Source organism: Heptranchias perlo, chromosome 37 (genome assembly GCF_035084215.1).
Source record: "Heptranchias perlo isolate sHepPer1 chromosome 37, sHepPer1.hap1, whole genome shotgun sequence".
Lineage (NCBI taxonomy): Eukaryota > Metazoa > Chordata > Chondrichthyes > Hexanchiformes > Hexanchidae > Heptranchias > Heptranchias perlo.
In genome coordinates this window covers 7,119,723-7,141,346 of record NC_090361.1, presented here as the reverse complement: position 1 = coordinate 7,141,346, position 21,624 = coordinate 7,119,723, and positions in this window count along the sequence as shown.

The following is a 21,624-nucleotide window of genomic DNA, read 5'->3' as shown; positions in this document are numbered from 1 at the left end:
AATGAAATGAAATAAATCAACTAAATTTTCATCTTTCGTGGGCAGATAGATCCTCGAGATAAAAATTGCTGCAGTGCATGTAAATAACGTTCAGTTGTGAGAGGAAACGTTTGAAACAGGCTGGTTATTGAAATCAAAGCTGAAGGGCCTGAGGCAGATCCAACAAATGTGATATTATCCTTTATCTGAATTAAATGGAAATCCGCGAGGCAGATTCCAGATCTATAATTTATAAATACTAATAGTGATGGGGACCTGCTGAATTATAAGCGGTCAAAGATAGGCACATTGTCCCGTACAAACTTCAGGACTTTTAAGCCTTTCACCGACTCCAAGATTTCCCCCTCCTAAACTTTCCAATTGTTGTAGCCAATCAGATCCGAAAATTATCTTTCTAGTCAGTTTCTAAAACGTGTCTTGGAGAAATATTACAGCCCCTGTAACCAGTTTCTTAGATCAGGTCAATAAACTACAAAATTAACCCTGTGTCAGGGGGGTTTTCGATTTAAATTATTTTTGCTTGAAGTAAATTCTACAGGGTTTTGTTTTTGCACTGTTGGAAGGTGCACAAAGATTTTGAAAGCGCCTGGTAGGGTTTTGGGAGGAGGGAGAGGGGCGGGGGGGGGGGGTTGGAGGGCTGAGACTGTATCTGCCCAAAATCTCAGCCGGGTTAGGTCCAGTGCTGAGAAACTTCAATTTTGACAATATTACAAAAACGCGGTCGAAAACGACGTGGATCTGATTTCACTCTATGGATATTCTGCTGCTAGTTGTACAATTTTAAATAAGAGAGACTTTACATTTTATACGCTCCCCCTCCCTACCTCGACCCCCAGTATGCAGTTCATCGCACTCCGAGAGATAAAATCTCCTTATGCAATAAATCTATTCAGATTATAAACTGCCATCTCCAGAAATGGACTGGACGCACTCTCCATCAAACTTTACAGATTATTTATGATTTTTTTTTGTTGCTTGATAATAATAATTTATTCAAATTAACTTAATAGAATCAGAGCTCTGACAATGTGTAGAGATCAGATGCAGCCACGGATATTCCAAAATGAGGGTCCTTTTAGGTTACATTCATGTTAAAACTTTTTTTAATTTGTTGAAATGTTCATTTGATTCTTTTTTTAACGTTATTATACCCATTCCACACACACACACATAACGGCCAAATTTTGTTGGTATTCAGGAAGGGTGCAATGAAATGAGCCAAAGACCTCCATCTGAACTACTCTGGTCCAGGAGTGGTTTCCAAAGTTCCGAGTTCTGTCACTATTGAACTTAAATTGGTTTTAACTTCTTGAATTCATTATTATTTGTTACAGATCCACTCCCGATTAAAACCAAGCCAATCCGAATCACAGCCTTTATGTGTAAAACCCAACACTGTGCCCGAACAAGAAATACTTTAAACGTAGATGCCAAGATCACATCAAATCGACTTCTAAAGTTCCACCTTTTAAATTAAAACCAAACTACATTGACAGAGTGAATTGATACAGGCCACTGTACAGTCTCTGTACACCATAACCAGTCAATATTAAATGGACACTTACTTTTTTAAAAAATCTGTATTATATTTACGGCTATGAATTAAATATCAACCTGTTTGATCCTTCTTAAAGCAGTGAACTGGAGTTTAGTTTAACAGAGTATCATGTATCATGAAAAGACCTTTTGAGTCATGAATTGTGCGATTTTGTTCTGAGAATATTTAATGCATCCATGTCGTGTTTTCATAAATATTTAGGATTAGATTTATGCTCCTTGGTTTTACTTTGAATGCTGTAAGTTAAAATTACATGAGACTCTCTTGTAACATATACAGTATATGAACATTCTTAACTCTGTAATTCAATGGTTTCTGTGTGTGTCTTTAAATCTTTGTAGGTGTCTACATATCAATATAAAATACACGTGTTTATATCAAATTTATTTTTTAGAGTATGTATATTTTTTCAATATCTGCAACTATATGAAATCGAATATAATCACATTTTGTATAAAGTTCACGTTTCATTCATATAAACATACACTTTTTAATTCGATATTTCCATAACATCCACGCTTCCAAAAACAAAGAATCGGCCTTAAGTCCACATTTAAATCCAGATTTCCTTGTTTTGTTGCCCCCCCCCCTGATTGTTTTATTTCTTATTAGCCGTCCGTTTTGATTTCAGTACTTGGAATAAACGCTCAATTATTTTTTTTCTTTTCCCCCCCGCCCCCAAGTCTAAATTTACTATCAGGTGTTCAGCTCAAAGTCAAACCAGGCGTATAAAAAATGCATTAAAGTAAAATATTGAAAGTCTCATCTACCGTTTTCCCTTCTGACCCCAACTTGCAAGCCACAGATATTCAACCGGACGAGGAATGGGCAATAACTGGGGCAGTATTGAATTTGTCCGTGTATTAAAAAAATTAATATCCAAAATTGTATGTACTAGTTCAGTACCAAGGCAGCTCTGTATTACTGAGAAATAATATTGAAAATTCATCTCGTCAACAAAAGTTCAAGGAAAATGAACACGGCTGCGACTAATCCTGTATACGAATGATTTATTCATTTAAATCAGAATTGGTGTTGCTAAGCAGAATTTATTTTTTTTCTTGGAGATTTCGTTTCACATCTTCGGTTCATGATACATGTTTTATTCCCTCGTCTTTTCCTCGACTTTTATGATTAATAATTCCAACGCTACCTTACTAAAGGACAAGGCTGAATTCATCATAAATACCCAATATTATTCTATTTCCCAATTCAGGTCCAATTACTGGTGCGGTTGGATTGGGACAGAAAGGGCAGGATATCATTTTTATAATTACACGGAGAGATTTATAGATACTTTTTTTTAAAAAATCATACGATTACGCGCATTTTAGATACATAGTGATGTGCATATCACCTGCATGGCTACCTATTAACACCATTTGATTCAAATGTCGGTTAAGTCTATAGGGTAAAACAGAGAAAGTAACTTTATTTTACTATTTGATTGTTTCATGGTGTGTTGATATACCACGAGAAAGAATTATTCATGACATGTATTTTTTTACATCGAATTCAAACATATTGGTATTCTTGAGCTAAAATGCCTCTTGGCTAATGTGACAGAGTCAGTTCTGTCATGTTCGCCTGCTAATAACTTGCAAACAATTCTTTCGATCATCCTGGTCTATTATACGGAACACTGTCCCTCTGTACTTAAATAAGAGATTTCCTCGGGATCTATTGTATTTTTTTAAATATAAATCTGCCAATCGCATCATTAGTTTCAACCGCACCCTTTCTGTTCATTCCTAGCTATCCGGAAACAAGATCAAGCAAATAATGAGTGACCTGCACTAAAGAAATAAAATTTGATTCAGCCTTTAAATCAAACCATCTGAGGATCAAATCCATCACTGCAAAAATAACACAGATAGTACCAATTTATTGTAAGACTTTTTATCATTGACAGTGCTTCAACTTTCGGCAATTAATATATTATATAAACCTGATTTCAGCAAATGGAATTTGAATATATTACGGGTATTGTCAGCTTTTGGGTTTGATTCCAAGCATTGCGTATCTACCTCATTATATTATCAAAGGGATGTTGAACATTTAACAATAGGTGAACAGTTATAGATAAACAACCTCTCCTTGCTGACCCAGCCAACCAGACATAGCATTTGTTTGTGTAGATATTATAACCAACCATTACTTCTTGGTTTATCTCGCCCTCACTCCCCCTTTTAGCCTTGTTGCTGTCCTGCTCCTTCACTTAGGTTTTTCCACCAATAAATAATAAATATTAGGTATAGTTTTGAATATATATATATACACATCTGCATTATATATGTTAATATATTATGCAAAATCTATATCAAACAATATGCGTCCAAAATCTGCTTACGGTTATTTTGCATTATAAAACACATAATAAATTATATACAATATATATTTTATTTTTATATCTAAATAAAACGAAGGGACAGTGCCTGCAGTTTTCCATAGTTATTTTCCAAGAATGCATCTATTACACTAATTATTCTGTTTAACACCCAACCAGTGGATGTCAAGTTGAAAACTGATAACAATACAGTGTCTGTGGTTAAAGCAGTTCTGTTGTGGGTTTGCAATGATCCATCAAAGCCAAGCTTGCAGAGCAGAGCGAGTAAGTGATACTGCTTATAGGGGACAAGCAAAGATGCACCGATACAGGGTCTTTCAAAACGCTGGTGTTTACATCTAAGGCTTTGCGGTCGCAATTAATGACTCTTCTCACTTATCACAGTTTAATCAGATTGCATTTCAGAAGCTTACTTGATATTTATTGCAATCGTTGTTTCTTTAATTAAAAAAAAACGCTTTAATCACAGTGCTCATGCCCACGCAGACAGCTACACACGTTTTGTAGTTTGGGATTCAATTCGAATCTTTTTGAAATAATATAGTCATTGTTTGTACTCGGAACTGTGGCATTTTAATTTGGAATAATTATTTTGCTTGTTCTTGAAAAAACGACTGGTTTATTTAAAATGGGGGATAGCACACAGTGAGCTGTGTCTCGTGTTAGGCTGCAGTTAATCTTTCACAAATTAAATATTGTAGGTTTGCTATACACAAGTGGAAATAACTGGACCAGGTAAATAATGGCCTCCTATTTGTAGTTAAACTCCAGCACTGTAGTAGCCCCCGTCTCCTCTTCCCAATAATCACTGGGGGAGAACTCAGAGACTTTAATTAACTTTTATAAGTCCGTTTTATGAATACAAACGAGCAGTTCCCTCTGTACAGGTGTTGTATTCGCAACCTTCGGTCTTACACCAAATTTAAACATGTACTGCCATTTCAACGCCGTTATTTTCATTCCACTGTGATTTTAACCTTTAATTCCATTTAACACTTTCTGGAATCAACTGAATGAATCAATTTTCATTTTTTTTTAAAAAAAGGAATCAATATTCTGTCCACCGTTTTAAAATCAGATATATTTTGTTTTTATTTAAGCATCATAAAATCATAAAATATTTAAAATATGGCAACATTTGCAGAGGGCGAAATTGTGTTTGATCACCAACAAGCCGTAACTCCTAAGACCTGTCCATTCGTTCTTAATTAATTCAATCGGCTGTATTTTAATTCGATGTTTGGTGGGTTAAACAAAGCATTAACGTTGTGGGTTTAAAAGGAATGTCAGGGATATTTCGCGAATATTCCAACCGGGTATTTCTATCGTAGGAGTATAGTATAGTATTACTATAGGAACTGAAGCAAATTCTCCCGTCCAACACTCACAAAATGTATGAACCGAGGCAGAAAGGCTAGATTAAGTGGCGGCAGATCGGTTATAGCTCAGGGAAAAAGAGAGAGAGAAGTAGAGGTGGAAAGAAATAGAGAAAGAGAGAAAGAAAGAGAGAAAGAATTCTGGTGCCTGGGCTTCAGACTTTTATACAGCTGTTGATTACATGTCTGAGACCAAAGGAAAATTATACTTTCATTCTAAATATTCACTGAAGAAATATAAACAGCTCACGCTTTGTCTGAATGACTTTGCCAGGTAAGCTAATTCAATATTTATTTCTGTTTATATTTTTTTTAGGAATTGACTGCCGGGTATAATTAAGGTTGAAACTCTCACAAAAATCAACAAGCAAAAGGAATTCTTAACTAGAGGGGATTTTAGATTAGTTTGTAGTGTTTTTTGTTACACAAAATAATTGATAACTTTATGAAAGTAGGTAGGACCTGTGGATGACGGGAAGCCTATAACTGAGAAGGCTGCCGTGATTTTTAAGCCGGGAATGGGGATCTGGTTAATGTTTTTCGACCCTTTTTTGCTGCTAGAATTTTTTTTGCCCGAAAACTGAGGTCACTTTCATGTTTACTTAAAGTTCTCAAATAACCCTGCTATTAAATCTTTCACCTGCCTTCAACTGTCAGGGTCTAATTGTTCAGACTGTGGTTTCATATCGCATATCACCCATTACTAACAGTTCAATAAACCCGGCTCTGCTCGCTGTTATATTTAAAAATAAACTCTGGGGCGCATTTTACCGGGAAAGAGAGAAACCTTACACGGTGCATCATGCTGCAGTGCTGTTAACTTTAACTCTTTCACGCCGACATGAGACTCGAATTAACCCGTGCTTAACCCGGAGTTAACCCTTAGGTTGCCAGCTTCTGTTGCACACAGCCTAAAACAAAACTGCTGTGTGCTGGCGCCAGATGACGTGTCAGAGAATCTGACCCTAACTAAAACTAACTGGAAATAATTTACAACTGCAGTTTTAAATATATATATACAGTTACATTTAACAAAATATAAGGCAAACATACAATGCTGCGGATGCACAGCAGGTCAGTGCTTGGCAGGTCTGAGGAAGGCCGGTGAACTGGACCTTCTGCTGTTTTTTCTCCCTGCAGATGTTGTGCGACCTACTAGCATTTTCTGTTTCAGATTTCCACTATTTCCAGGTTATAACGCAAACACTATATTTCTATATGAACACATGAACTCCTATCTTTGTGCTACAGCCTTCTTTACAATCAAAGCAGTTAAACAGCATGATGGATCTTTTAAAACTTGTTATTTGTCACTCTCGCCTGTATTTTTAAAGAAATTAACGAATATTCAGTAATTCGTGGAGTTCCTTCGATAATTCAGTGCATGGGGAAATTAAGAGTGAATTCACACTTCCCGAGTTTATTGCTGGTGAAAAGCCAGAACTGCTTCAAACCATGCTAAACCTGGAATGTAAATCGGGTGGCAAGGCCCCAAGTGACACCAAAGTGGAGCAGAGTGAGATTACCACCTCCGAGGACTCTCACTCAGCTTCATTCGGGTGTCAAGTCGGACTCTGATGCCAGATTCAGATTGCTTGTGCACTTTAACTAAACCGCTTTGCACCAGCGCTGCACTTGTAATATGAAAGATACGGAAGATAATGTGTGCACCTTTTTTTTGAAACATTCCTTAAACTGGGCCCTGGCTCCTCTTGTTCCTTTACTTTGTTTGGAAGCACTAAAGCCTCTGTCGCACAGATACTATTAACTCCTGAAATACTGATCCACTTTCATAACAGCCACAGGGTTTTCTATCCAATTGCAACTGCAACCAATGTTTGTGTGGACATGGGAGTGAGATTCAGCAGTGTGGAGGTGTATAATTATGTGTCAAATTCAATGTGTGCGGGACACAAGAGTGTCACACAAAGAGAGAGACTCAGCTATCACTGTGCTGTTCAAACTTTTCTCTCTGGGGGACCCCCTGTATAATATTAACACACTATTGGTATCTCCTCCAAATATGGACAAATTCATGACAACTCCCTGAAAATACTGGCATACTCCTGGGGATCTCCCCTCAAATACTGGCATACTCCTGGGGATCTCCCCTCAAATACTGGCATACTCCTGGGGATCTCCCCTCAAATCCTGGCATACTCCTGAGGACCCCCCTCAAATACTGGCATACTCCTGGGGATCTCCCCTCAAATACTGGCATACAGCTGGGGACCCCCCCCTCAAATACTGGCATACTCCTGGGGACCCCCGTCAAATACTGGCATACTCCTGGGGATCTCCCCTCAAATACTGGCATACTCCTGGGGATCTCCCCTCAAATCCTGGCATACTCCTGAGGACCCCCCTCAAATACTGGCATACTCCTGGGGACCCCCCTCAAATACTGTCATGCTCAGGGGATCCCCCTCAAATACTGGCATACTCCTGGAGACCCCCCTCAAATACTGGCATACTCCTGGGGATCTCCCCTTAAATACTGGCATACTCCTGGGGATCTCCCCTCAAATACTGGCATACTCCTGGGGACCCCCCTCAAATACTGGCATACTCCTGGGGATCTCCCCTCAAATGCTGGCATACTCCTGGGGACCCACCTCAAATGCTGGCATACTCCTGGGGACCCACCTCAAATACTGGCATACTCCTGGGGACCCCCCCTCAAATACTGTCATGCTCAGGGGATCCCCCTCAAATACTGGCATACTCCTGGGGACCCCCCCACCAACAAAAAAAAGTACTGGCATAGTCCTAGGGATCCCCCACAAAAAATACTGACATACTCCTGGGGATCTTCCCCCCCCCCCCAAAAAAGGCACTGGCATATTTATGGGGACGCCCTGAAATGCTAACACGTTCCAGTGGTGTGAACAACAACACATCAACTTGCATTTATATAGTCCCTTTGATGTAGTAAAACGTCCCAAGGTGTTTAAGACTTCCTGCAGGTATTGGGGTGCCCTACAAATATCAGCTTATGGCTCCAGGAGACACCTTATCTTAACTTCTCGAGGACAGTGTCAGCTACCCAAAGAAAAACAGGGCTACCATTACAGAAAAGATGCTTGTTAGTATGCAGCAATAGAAATAATGCGCCCATAGTCAACATGTACAGAAGAGTACTGAAATCTAATAACCACTTAGTATGAACTCCCCATTTTAAAAGTACAAGTTAGAAAAGGATACAATTTATATAAAGAAAGGGTGTATGATTCTGTGTATTTGTGTGCGTGTGTGAGAGAGACAGACATATAGAAACATTGTGATTCAACGTGTGTGAGAAATATATTGTGATTGAGTGTGTGAGTGCAAGAGAATCTGTGATTCAGCGAGTGAGAATGAGAGTACGTGTGTGAGATTGTCATTCAGTGTATGAATGTACAATTCAATAACAGGAGAGAGGCATTGTGATTCCATGTATGAGTGTGTGAGTGTGATTGTGAGTCACGATATGAGTGTGTGAGTGTGATTGTGAGTCACGATATGAGTGTGTGAGTGTGATTGTGAGTCACGATATGAGTGTGTGAGTGTGATTGTGAGTCACGATATGAGTGTGTGAGTGTGAATGCGAGTCACGATATGAGTGTGTGAGTGTGAATGCGAGTCACGATATGAGTGTGTGAGTGTGATTAGAAGTGACAATATGAGTGTGTATGTGTGATTGTGAGTCACAATATTAGTGTGTAAGTGATTGTGAGTTACAATATGAGTGCATGAGTGTGATTGCAAATCACAATGAGTGTGTAAATGTGATTGTGAGTCACAATATGAGTACGTGAGTGTGATTGCAAATCACAATGAGTGTGTAAATGTGATTGTGAGTCACAATATGAGTGTGTAAGTGTGATTGCGAGTCACAATATGAGTGTGAGTGTGATTGCGACTCACAATATGAGTGTGTGAGTGTGATTGTGAATCACAATATGAGTGTGAGTGTGATTGTGAATCACAATATGATTGTGTGAGAGTGATTATGAGTCTGTGCGTGAATGTGTGACAGACATTATGATTCAGCATGAAAGTGCATAAGAGAGTGATTGTGTGTATGTTGTGTGATTCAGTGTGTGTTAGATATTTGATTCGGTGCGGGTGCGTGTTATTTAGTGTGCGAGTGTGAAAGAGATTTGTGTGCTTCAGTGTGTGTATGAGAGTGACACTGAGAGAGTTTGTTAAGGCTTTAGTGCTGAGTGACACGAAAGTGAAATAAAAAATGTTTGGAATCACAGAAGAGTGCCAGTATGCTCTGAATAAAATAAACAAGATTCTGATTTGGAGTGCAGATGTGCTGCAGCAATCGTCTATAAATATAGTGTTTCTGTTATAGAATTTCACACAATGCTTGAGTATTGATCAGTGAGGACTCGGTTTAGTCAAGTGTCACTAGCATTTACTAAACAGAAATGTAGTTTATAAAGTGAAAGCATTAAATCTAATATTAAAAGGGCATCAATATAAAGTATCATTGGATTTGATTCTCAGGATAAACTTGAACTATTTAAAATGTTGCAAAGTCCAGCCACAGCTACAGAGATTATAAAGCAACAATGTGTAATTTGGGTTCTAAGTAACCTGTGTGAAGAGAAAGTGCGGGAGAATCTATCTATAATGAACCCACTCTATAATTAAACTGATAATGATAACCACTGAAGTAGAAGCAGGGAGGAGAAAAGGCCATTTGACCGATCGAAGCTCATTCCACTAGTGCAAGGGTGTGCGAGCTTTTTGTCTTTGCGAGCTGCGCAGGGTGTGTGCTGAGGGGCCTGTGGGGCCACATGTAAAGGTTCAATCCGCGTCCCGCTGACTTGCACAGATCTCGGGCTGCTGATAACAACAGATCTTGGTGTTCGGATTTAGGGTTTATCCACCATTGAGTCAACAGTGCTCTAAGCACAGCCCTTTCCAAACCTCACAAAATCAAACAAGAAAAAAAAACAGTGAGTAAGAAACATAAACGCAAATGGGGCCGAGTTGCATGGACTTTAAAGGCTGGATTGGCAGGGTTCGTGGGCCGCTGCTTGGACATCCCTGCTGTAGTACACTAACTCTCTCATCACATCATCTAACTGTATTTTGAAGGTCCACGCCTGGCAGACAGTCATCACTCTTTGAGTAAAGCGGTTCTTCTTGACATCAGTTTTAATTGACTCAAATATTTATATAATGGGTACAGATATAAATATAGCTTTTGGAGGGCACCGTTCTCAAATTCTGACTCGTTCTTTCTCAAAATTATGAGGAGTTTTCATAGAGTGAATAAGGAGAAGCTGTTTCCACTGGCAAATGGGTCGGTAACCACAGGACACAGATTTAAGATAATTGGCAAAAGAACCAGAGGGGAGATGAGGAGACATTTTTTTTACGCAGCGAGTTGTTATGATCTGGAATGCGCTGCCTGAAAGGGTGGTGGCAGCAGATTCAATAGTAACTTTCAAAAGGGAATTGGATAAATACTTGAAGGCGAAACAATTGCAGGGCTTTGAGGAAAGAGCAGGGTGGTGGGACTAATTGGATAGCTCTTTCAAAGTGCATAATGGGCTGAATGGCCTCCTTCTATGCTATAAGGTTCTATGATTGTATGACATGAAAATTGTAGACCTATCTCAGCCTTCCCTTCCTCCTACAATCCTACAGGCTTTTAAAATCCAAGCTTGGTATCATCCAATCACTACTCTTAAGAATGATTAAAGGAGTTGATAGAGAGAGACTATTTCCTCTGGTGGGGAGAGTCCAGAATAAGGGGACATAACCCTAAAGTTAGAGCTAGGCCGTTCAGGGGTGATGTCAGGAAGCACTTCTTCACACAAGGGGGAGTGGAAATCTGGAACTCTCTCCCCCAAAAAACTGTTGAGGCTGGGGGTCAACTGAAAACTTCAAAACTGAGATTGATATGTTTTTGTGAGACAAGGGTATTAAGGGTTACGGACCATGGCAGGTAGATGGAGTTAAGATACAGATCAGCCATGATCTAATTGAATGGCGGAACAGGTTCAAGGGGCTGAATGGCCTCCTCCTGTTCCTTTATTCTCATTTCTTTTCCTCATCTCTTTTATTCTTCAGCGGTGCAGGTGTCCTGTACTGAGGGGCTTTCAACTAGGTTCCTTAATTTAAAAAAAAGATTAGCAGAAAGGTTGCTGCAGTCGTGACATGGCATCATTCAGCAGTCAGACAGACCTGGCATCCAACACTTAAAAGCAACGCTTAGAATGCCAGCGTGACAGTTACCATCATTCTCCATCTCCAACCAGTCTAACAACATATCGAAGGTTGAACTTTCAATACTTCTTTTGCCAACACCAACTCTCACCAGTTTTACTTGCACAGCAACAGTGAAATCAAACAAAATCCAGGCACACAATGGGGGGAGACTTTCTGCCACAGTATGGACAGCAGGGAGATGATAACCAGTATCTGAAGGTCTCCGATCCAGAATGTAAGACACGTCCACCGCAAAAATTCTCACCAGCTCTCTGTCTGGCACACTTACAGAAGGTCCGTCAAACTCACAAGCTCGTTCTCTTTGTCTCACACACACGCTCTCTCACACTTAAGCTCTCTCACACACTCACGAGCTCTCTTTCACACTCGCGAGCTCTCACAGTCACGCACAATCTCCAACACTCACAAGCTCTCTCACACTCAACAACAACAACTTGCACTTAAATAGCGCCTTTAACGTAATAAATTCTCCCAAGGCGCTTCAAAGGAGCGATTTTCAAACAAAATTTGACACTGAGCCATATAAGGTGGTATTAGGACAGGTGACCAAAAGCTTGGTCAAAGAGGTAGGTTTAAAGGAGCATCTTAAAGGAGGAGAGAGAGGTAGAGAGGTGGAGAGGTTTAGGGAAGGAATTCCAGAGCTTAGGGCCTAGGCAGCTGAAGGCATGGTCGCCAATGGTGGAGCAATTAAAATCTGGGATCCAAGAATTGGAGGAGCGCAGAGATCTCGGAGGGTTGTAGGGCTGGAGGAGGTTACAGAGATGGGGAGGGGCGAGGCCATGGAGGGATTTGAAAACAAGGAAGAGAATTTTAAAATCAAGGTGTTCCTGGACCGGGAGCCAATGTAGGTCAGTGAGCACAGGGGGTGATGGGAGTCCGGGACTTGGTGCGAGTTAGGGTACGGGCACTCATATGTTCTCTGTCACACACATATACAAGTTCTCTTACACACACATGCACAAGCTCTTCCTCTCTCACACTCAAGCTCCCTCTCTCACACTCAAGCTCTCTCTCACACTCACAGGCTCTGTCTCACACTCACAGGCTCTGTCTCACACTCACAGGCTCTGTCTCACACTCACAGGCTGTCTCACACTCACAGGCTCTGTCTCACACTCACAGGCTCTGTCTCACACTCACAGGCTGTCTCACACTCACAGGCTCTGTCTCACACTCACAGGCTCTGTCTCACACTCACAGGCTCTGTCTCACACTCAAGCTCTCTCTCTCACACTCAAGCTCTGTCTCATGCTCACAAGCTCCTGTCATGCACAAACTCTCACTCACAAGTTCTTTCACACTCACAAGCTCTCACTCTGTCACACACATGTATAAGTTCTCACACACACAAGCTCTTACACTCAAGCTCTCTGTCGTGCACAAGCTCTCACACACATGCTCTCAGTCACATACATGCACATGCTCTCCCACTCACAAACATTTTCACAAGCTTACTCTTACGCTCACAAACTATCCCTCAAAAAAAACACTTCCACACATTTTCCAACATTTCCACTCTCTGTCACATTCTCTGTAACACACGCACTCTCACACAATCACATGTTCTCCGCTCTGTGACACACAGGACTCGCTCTTGCACTGGGCTTACACACAAATTGTGTTTAATTTTCTTTGCTACGGGTTTCTAGTTTTTTTACATACTCGATCTCATGTGCTACAACTGGATGCAGATGTGCGCGGACATGGACTGTATCGAATGCTGTGGATGCAGTGATAGACCATCCCCTGACACCCATACAGCCCAATGTTTGTATTGAGAGTATGTGTATATTTTAAAATGTATACACATCCATCAAACAAATACACATGATGGGAAAGAGCAACAAAGTCAAAGCCTCTTTAATGGAAACCCAGTGTTAATGGGACCTCCCCTTTAAACCTTATTTTTTACTTTCTGGGGGACATATATACGCGAAAGGGAAAGTTTTGCAGGGTTATGAGGAAAGAGCAGTGGAGTGGGACTAATTGGATAACTCTTTCAAAGAGTCAGCACAGGCTCCACCCAGTCTCCTTTCCTTGGCCCCCATATTAGCTGATATTGTTAATAGTTCTCTCTCCTCTGGTACTGTTCCCCTCCCTTTCAAAACTGCCGTCATCGCCCCACTCCTCAATAAACCCACCCTTGACCCCTCTGTCCTTGCAAACTACTGTCCCATCTCCAACCTCCCTTTCCTCTCCAAGTCCTTGGACGTGTTGTCGCCTCCCAAATCTGGGCCCATCTTTCCCGCAACTCCATGTTTGAATCGTTCCAATCATGTTCTCCGCACCCAGCCCCAGCACTGAAACGGCCCTTATCAAAGTCACAAATGACATCCTATGTGACTGTGACCGTGGTAAACTATCCTTCTTGACCTGCCTGCAGCCTTTGACGCGATTGACCACGCCATCTCCCTCCAAGGCCTTGCCTCTGTTGTCCAGCTGCATGGGACTTTGCTCGCTGGGTTCCATTCCTAGCTTTCCAGTCATAGCCAGAGGATCACCTACAAAAGCTTCTCCTCCCACTCCCGCACCATTAGCTCTGGAGTCCCCCAAGGATCTATCCTTAGCTCCCTCCTATTTCTCATCAACATCATCTGAAAACACATCAGGTTTCACATATATGCTGATAACACCCAGCTCTACCTCACCACAACCTATCTCGACCCCCCATTACTTTTCATTTGTCACACTGCTTGTCTGACATCCAGAATTGGATGAGCAGAATTTCCCCCAATTAAATATTGAGAAGACCAAAGCCATAGTCTTCGGACCGGCCACAAACCCAGTTCCCTCGCCACCAACTCCATTCCTCCCGCTGGCTAAAATGGAGTGTTCGTGTCCTATTTGACCCTGAGCTGATCTTCTGCCCCCATATCCTCTCCATCACCAAGACCGCCTACTTCCACTTCCGTAATATCGCCCGTCTCCACCCCTGCCTCAGCTCATCTGCTGCTGAAACCCTCATCCTTGCCTTTGTTACCTCTAGACTCGACTATTCCAATGTTCTCCTGGCCGGCCTCCCACCCTCCGTAAACTTGAGCTCATCCAAAACTCTGCTGCCCGTATCCTAACTCGTACCAAAGTTCCGTTCACCCATCACCCCTGTGCTCGCCGACCCAGATTGGCTCCCGGTAATCCTGTCAATCTGGCAACACCTCGATTTGAAAATTCTCATCTTTGTGTTCAAATCCCTCCAGGGCCTTGCCCCTCCCTATCTCTGTACCCTCCTCCAGCCCTACAGCCCCCCCGAGATCGCTGCGCTCCTCCAATTCTGGCCTCTTGCGCATCCCAGATTTTCATCGCTCCACCATTGGCGGCCATGCCATCAACTGCCTAGGGCCTTAAGCTCTGGAATTCCCTCCCTAAACCTCTCCATTTCTTTCTCCTCCTTTAAGTCGCTCCTTAAAACCCACCTCTTTGAGCAAGCTTTTGGTCACCTGTCCTCTTTATGTGGCTCGCTGTCAAATTTTGTTCGATAATCGCTCCTGCGAAGCGCCTTGGGACATTTTTCCTATGTTAAAGGCGCTATATAAATGCAAGTAGTTGTTGTTGATGGGCCGAATGGCCTGCTTCTGTGCTGTAAGCTTCTATGAATATAAGTAACTGCACATTTTGATGTTTTGACTTGGGGTGACTGGCTTAAGATCATTGCTTTCCTTGCCTGCTGCCATCACGAGTCTTATATAGTGCGAGCCTGGACTGAAGTACACAATGCTCAGTTCTGGGCAGATTAAAGCAGGAAAAGTCTGTAGCCACGTACAAAAAGAAAAAAAAACTGAAAGGAGAGAATACTGGAGAGTGACCACCCTCACTCAGTGCTGAAACTTGAGACGAAAGCACTAGATTAAATTTTCTGCTTTTATCACGTTGTTGCACTAGATTGTATTTTTCTGCTTTTATCACGTTGTTGATACTTTGGGTGGTTTTGTTTATTTTGTAACATTGAGGTGTTTAATTTATAATCAGCCGCGTAAATGAGGTCCTACGGGCAAAGGACCCCGACCTTTAATTACAAATGAGCCTCCACGGATAGAGTGCCACATCCCCACACCTAAATATAAAGGGATAGAGCGAAACAGACCTGGCAGAACTGTAGTAAGATTTACACGGAATGAATATTCCGCTACTGTTAACTTTTAAGATAACGGTACATAAAACCCAGTAACGCGTAATAAAGCTGTCTGGGATCTTCTCGTTCGCTTTAGTTCCTGCCTATATCACTGGGATAACATTGGGTGCATTGGGGCAGCGGGGATGGAGGGGTTAAGGACTATTTGATGATTGTACAAATTTTTTAAAACTGCAAATGCTGAAATAAAACCAGAAAATGTTGGAAATGCAAAGTTTCCCCATCAATGCCTGGGAACACAAGACAGGTTAAAGCCTTGGGTTAGGGACCCGCCAGCAGGACACTGGTCTCAGCTCTTTCCCCTTTTACACTGCCCTCGGTTTTCATTTCAATTTTGTGTCCTTTGGCATTTCCTGCGATCACATTCTGCCACGGTTTAACATTTCATGTTTTGAGAGATAAGGGAAAAATTGAAACGGAACAGAAAACGCTAAAAATACACGAGTCTGAGAGTATAGAAAAGTATTTTAAACAGAAACAAGCTTCTGTGGTGATTAGAAGTTTTAATATTGTGAAAATTGATATATATATATATGTCTCTCTCTGTCTCTCTATAAGACCCTTTTTATGTAACCCTATCTGTCTGTCTCTATAACCCTCTCTATATATAACCCTGCCTCTTTCTCTCTGTCTCTCTTTATATAATCCTACTCCCTCCATATATCTTTATAACCTGGCCTCTGCCTCTTTTACTCTCTCTATCACTCCCCCCTCCATATATATATTGTGAGTGTGTGTATTTGATCATATATTTTCAGTGTCTGATCTCATATTCCACGCACCTTCCGACCAAATCAACTCAACACAGTGTTTGTAAAAGCCTTAAATTAAAAGCTTAGAAAACCACACACGTCTGACAGGTTAATGATTCTGTCACTCACCTACAGCTCGAGTTCAAACAAGGAGCCGGGCTAATTAAATAAGCTTCTGTGCGCCTCGTGGCAAGTATTTATATGCGCGGACTTCGCTGTGGGAGGAACATATAAAGAACAGTTTTAGGAGATGAGCAAGTTTGTTGCCTGTTCAAAGCTGAATGGTATCCTCATGTTATACATAGAGAGTTTATGTAGGTTTATATATATATCAAAGTGCCCCTGTTATGGTCTGACAGTGCAAGTTAGGTCTCTTAACAAGAAATAATTAGATCCTACTCCACTCAACACGTGTATTAGTTAAGGGGACACGTCGTTTTAATAAATAGATTTTTCTCAGCTCCAACGCCATTTCTTCCCGAGAGATGAATGACTTATATCTGAATCATTAACCTCTTCTCTCTTTACCGGCTGGCCTATTGCATTTTCATCTCAGATTTCCAGCATTTGGCACTTTTTTAGTTTATTTTCAGTTGTTCCAATTTAAACGCGTGATAATGAAGCAGTTTTCTGTGTTTTATCTGTTCAAGCCTTTATGGACGCTGGTCCGATATTTTCTTTTCATTTACTGCCGATGTGATGTGTAACCCTCATCTATTTTAATCCAAAAAAATGTCGGCATCATTGTTTCCAAACAGAGAGTTTAGCTCCTGCAACACACGTTCTAATGACTCCTGTTGGGAGTGGACAGTTCTGATCAGTGTGAGGGAAACTGTAAAATCAATTAGACCCTCACCAGAAGTTAATTATATTTTAAAGCTTCAGAATCCCACGTTTCGAACCGATCACTCTTATTTTTACACGATATCAATCTCTCCACTGGTATATCACACAGTTAGTGTGCTGCGCTCGTTTATTTGTGTAGTGCAGTTTAAAGATTAAATGTAAACAATCAGAGATTATCTAAAGATAAAGGACAGAACGAGAATAAAGACCGTTTCCTTTGTTACACTTTATCTCCCCTTGAAAAAGAAAGTCGGTGTAAGTATTTTGAAGTGAAAGCTTCTGATGTTATTGCGCAGTTACAGTTTGTCAGTGGAAATTAACATATTTAGTTTTTTTTAAAGTCATTCAGAGAATCCCTGTACTCTGAACATTTGGAACAGAGAGTCACAGTGTGCTCACCGTTAATGGGAAGGTTATAATAACGTTATCTGTCACTTTCCTATACTCACCTATGTCCCATTCTTTCCCCCAATTCACTGCTTCTCACCACCCTCGGTCTGTCCTTCCTCCTAAAATCTTTTAGGCTTTTAAAAGCTAGGCTTGTCACCTCGCCATTTATTCTCCGTTACTCTTTTCAACCTTGGTGATGCCCTTGATTGAGGGCCAGGTTTCTCCATTTAAAATAAACTATCATTCACCCTATAATACATAATTGGTTCTAAACCGCTTCGGACGTCCTGGGTTCGTGAAAGGCACTGCAAGATCTTTAATGTATCTTACAGATTTTTGTAGCTATAAAAGCAGTCTGTCTGTCACACACACTTCTGTTATTAGAGAAAATAATATGAACAACGCAAGACTTGGGCATAGTTTGGTAATGGGTGAAATATATCCAAGTTATATATTTATACATACAGTACTCACATTGTGTATGCGAGGCATTGAAATCAAGTAGTTTTTATTTTTAAAAATTAACATTTTAGTGTCTGTAATAAGAACGGTTCAGGGGCCTGCTTCATTGTAAATAAGGTGAATGTTTGTTTCCCTGGCATTATTAATTCGTCCACAAAATGCTTTCCTAGTGAGGGAACTAACTTGTCATCCTCATGTTTTAAAAAGGACACACCGATTGTTGCAAGCATGTCTTGTGATCGGCAGGAGAATACTGTGCACAGCGGATCTCAGACCCAGTCAGTGAAATAGTTACAGGTAAAAGGATAAACGGCATGCAAGAGAAAAATGTGTCAGCCGCTGGTGAGCTGGGCTCAGTACTTGCACTGTATATAAACTCATCAGTTTATTAATAGCAATCCAGTAGGCCGTTCAGTAGAATATTAATACCAAAATAAACACATATATAGATAAAAGCATAGAAATGGACTCCCTGCCTTGATACAGTCTCATTCTATAGCAAGAAGGAATAGAGATTATATCCTGTCTAATCCTGTGATAAACTATTTCCCCATACACAGATTATATAGTGAGAAATCATACATGAAATCATAGAATCGAGAAATTCTTTTTATCATATATACAAGAGAAAAATAAAGCGAAATTAATTCCGTTTTGCTGCTGTACGTTAATAACTAGATATTTAAATAGTGTGACAGTTCTATCATTTTCACAAGTGCTTATTCCCAACATCACTAGTTTATGTTTTCTTTCGCCTTCAGTGTCGATGTGTCTCCGTTTCAATAAGGGTCACATCTTAGGGCACATCTGGTAGTCTGGGTGCAGGGCACAGTGCGTTTGGCATTGTTGGTACAAAACAGGTTCAAACTTATTCATTTATTTTTGTTTGGAAAGGACTTGGATTTGTGTCGCACCTTATTACATCGCTCAGATACAGCAGAAAAGCCATTCGGGTACCTTTTTTTTTTAAATGGTCGTGCAGGCAAAAGGTTTTGAGCACAGGAAGATCCCGCGACACAACAATGAGACCAACAACCGGTTAATCTGTTTATGATGATGTTGGTTGAGGGAAGGTTGTTAACCGGGACACCTGGAGACATAGGATCATAGAATGATGCAGCACAGAAGGAGGCCATTCGGCCCCTCGTGCCTGTGCCGGAAGACAATCTTATCTGCACCTGTCAAGTTACCAGAACCATGTCATCCCTCCACGTCCCAAACGCGGCTGAAATAGCACCGCAGATGGGAAGAACAGTTTGACTGGCTTTACAACTGACAACCCAAGTCTTCTCCGCTCTGTTCAGGAGCCAGGCCCACCGTGGTCCTAAGCTCTCAAGTTGGAACTCAGACCAATGCACTGAACCCCATGGTATGACAGGGCAGAAAGGAGCCGATAGTCACTATCTAGCTGCTGAAGTGAGCCACTAACAACACCCAACATCATAAAACAAAATAGATCGGCCAATAAAAATGTCAGTCATCTTTCACACAGCAGGAACGCAAGGCCCCCCCCAGACACCGATCAGATCTGAACGGACACTAGGAAGGATTTGCTCGCCTTGTCCCAGTCTTGTCGGCCACTGAATGTTTAGGCCCACTGGAAACGAGAAAAAGACTGAGAGGAGAGGGGAAGTATTGCTGAAGTCGCTATTTGTAGTGTTCCATCTTTACGATTTCGCTAAAAATAGCGACAAGAGGAAATCTCCGTGAATCTTTTGTGAAGTGGCTACAGTTAGTAACCGCGCCAATCTTTCCCCCAACCCCATATTCAATTCAAAGAGAAAGGTTTGAAAATCATGGATTCTGCCTGAAGCATTGACATCTCCCTCCCAATCATAACTGGAATGAGAGACCCCTCTTTCCTTTTGAGGGGTAAGTGCGCCCCTCGGCCTGGATGGGGACACATTAAGCTGTGTGATTGACCATATAAATTGAGAGAAGGGGAACATTGAAAGTAAAAGAGGGAAAAGGGAATTAGAGATGGAGGGATAGAAAGGAAAGGTAGGAGAAATTGAGAGAAGGGGGAAAAAAGAGATTGAAAGAGAGAAGGTAAAGGAAGGAGAGGTTGAGAGAGAGAAGAGAAAGGTAGGAGAAATTGAGAGGGAAGGTAACGTTGAGGGGGAAGGTAACGTTGAGGGGGAAGAAATGAGGCAGAGGGAGGCAAATGAAATTAATTGAGTGAGGAGAGAAAGAAAGGAGGCACTTGAGAAACTGGAAAAGGCATTGAATGTGTGTGAGTGAGTGAGAGAGGAAGGAGGCACAGAGTGAGTGTTATAAATATTAGCAGGTAGAAAACTGGTCGGAGAGACGCTGTTATCGATTACTTTCTGTGGGAATGGTTGAGGTCGCAGTTTCTGGACCATGGGTGTAATTCGAGAATTGTTTTATTTACTGAACCAGATTAGCATAAATTAACACGCTAGAGAACTTCGTTTTTGTCAGTTTTGTTTTGCCCTGGAAGCGATTGAATGACATTTATAAAACACACAAGATAAGACAATTTAATGCAAATACACCTTTTTAATGCGAGCAACAAAACGAGCTGATATTAGTTCAAATACGTTTCTATTCTGAAATATCAGACACCATTTCTATAGGTGAATATTTATTTGTAGTGTATTAGTTCAATATAAATGTTGATACTGTATTATATATGCTCTGTGCATCAATTTTGTAGATTTAGAAGAATGAGAGGTGATCTCATTGAAACGTATTAGATTCTGAGAGGGTTTGTCGGGGTTTGATCCTGAGAGGCTGTTTCCCCATGTTGGAGAGTCCAGAACTAGGGGGCATAGTCTCAAGGTAAGGAGTCGGCCATTTAGGACCGAGATGAGGAAAAAAATCTTTGCTCAGAGGGTTGTGAATCTTTGGAATTCTCCACCCCAGAAAGCTGTGGATGCTCAGCCCTTGACTATAAGACTGAGATCGATAGATTTTTGGACGCTAAGAGAATCAAGGGATATGGGGATCGGGCGGGAAAGTGGAGTTGAGGTGGAAGATCAGCCATGATCTGATTGAATGGTGGAGCAGGCTCGAGGGGCCAAACGGCCTACTCCTGCTCCTATTTGTTATGTTCTTATAGTTTGTAATAAAGATCATTTATATTATATTAAATAATGTATATTCTATCAATTATATTTGTAGTGTATTGAATTACACCTATACTATATACAACCTATAAATACTGTATAAATATACCAATTACATTAATATGGCATACTATAGAATAGAGTAGCTTTATATATGGTATAGATGGTATAATATATTGTATGTATGAATCGATATGCATCTATGTATTTCTATAACTATATTCAGATTGAATGATGAGTGGAAGCTAAAAGCAGACATTTTGGTGGAAGAACTGCCCGGGTCACTTCTTATAGCGGATTCACCATAGCAACCAAAGCAAACTTCTCCCATTTGTTGTAAAGAGTGCGATTCTCACAATGAAATCAGCACTATTAATGGCCAGAAAAAAGCCTAGAACAGGTCAAACTAACTATACCAAAATCGTTTAGGAAATACCTTCA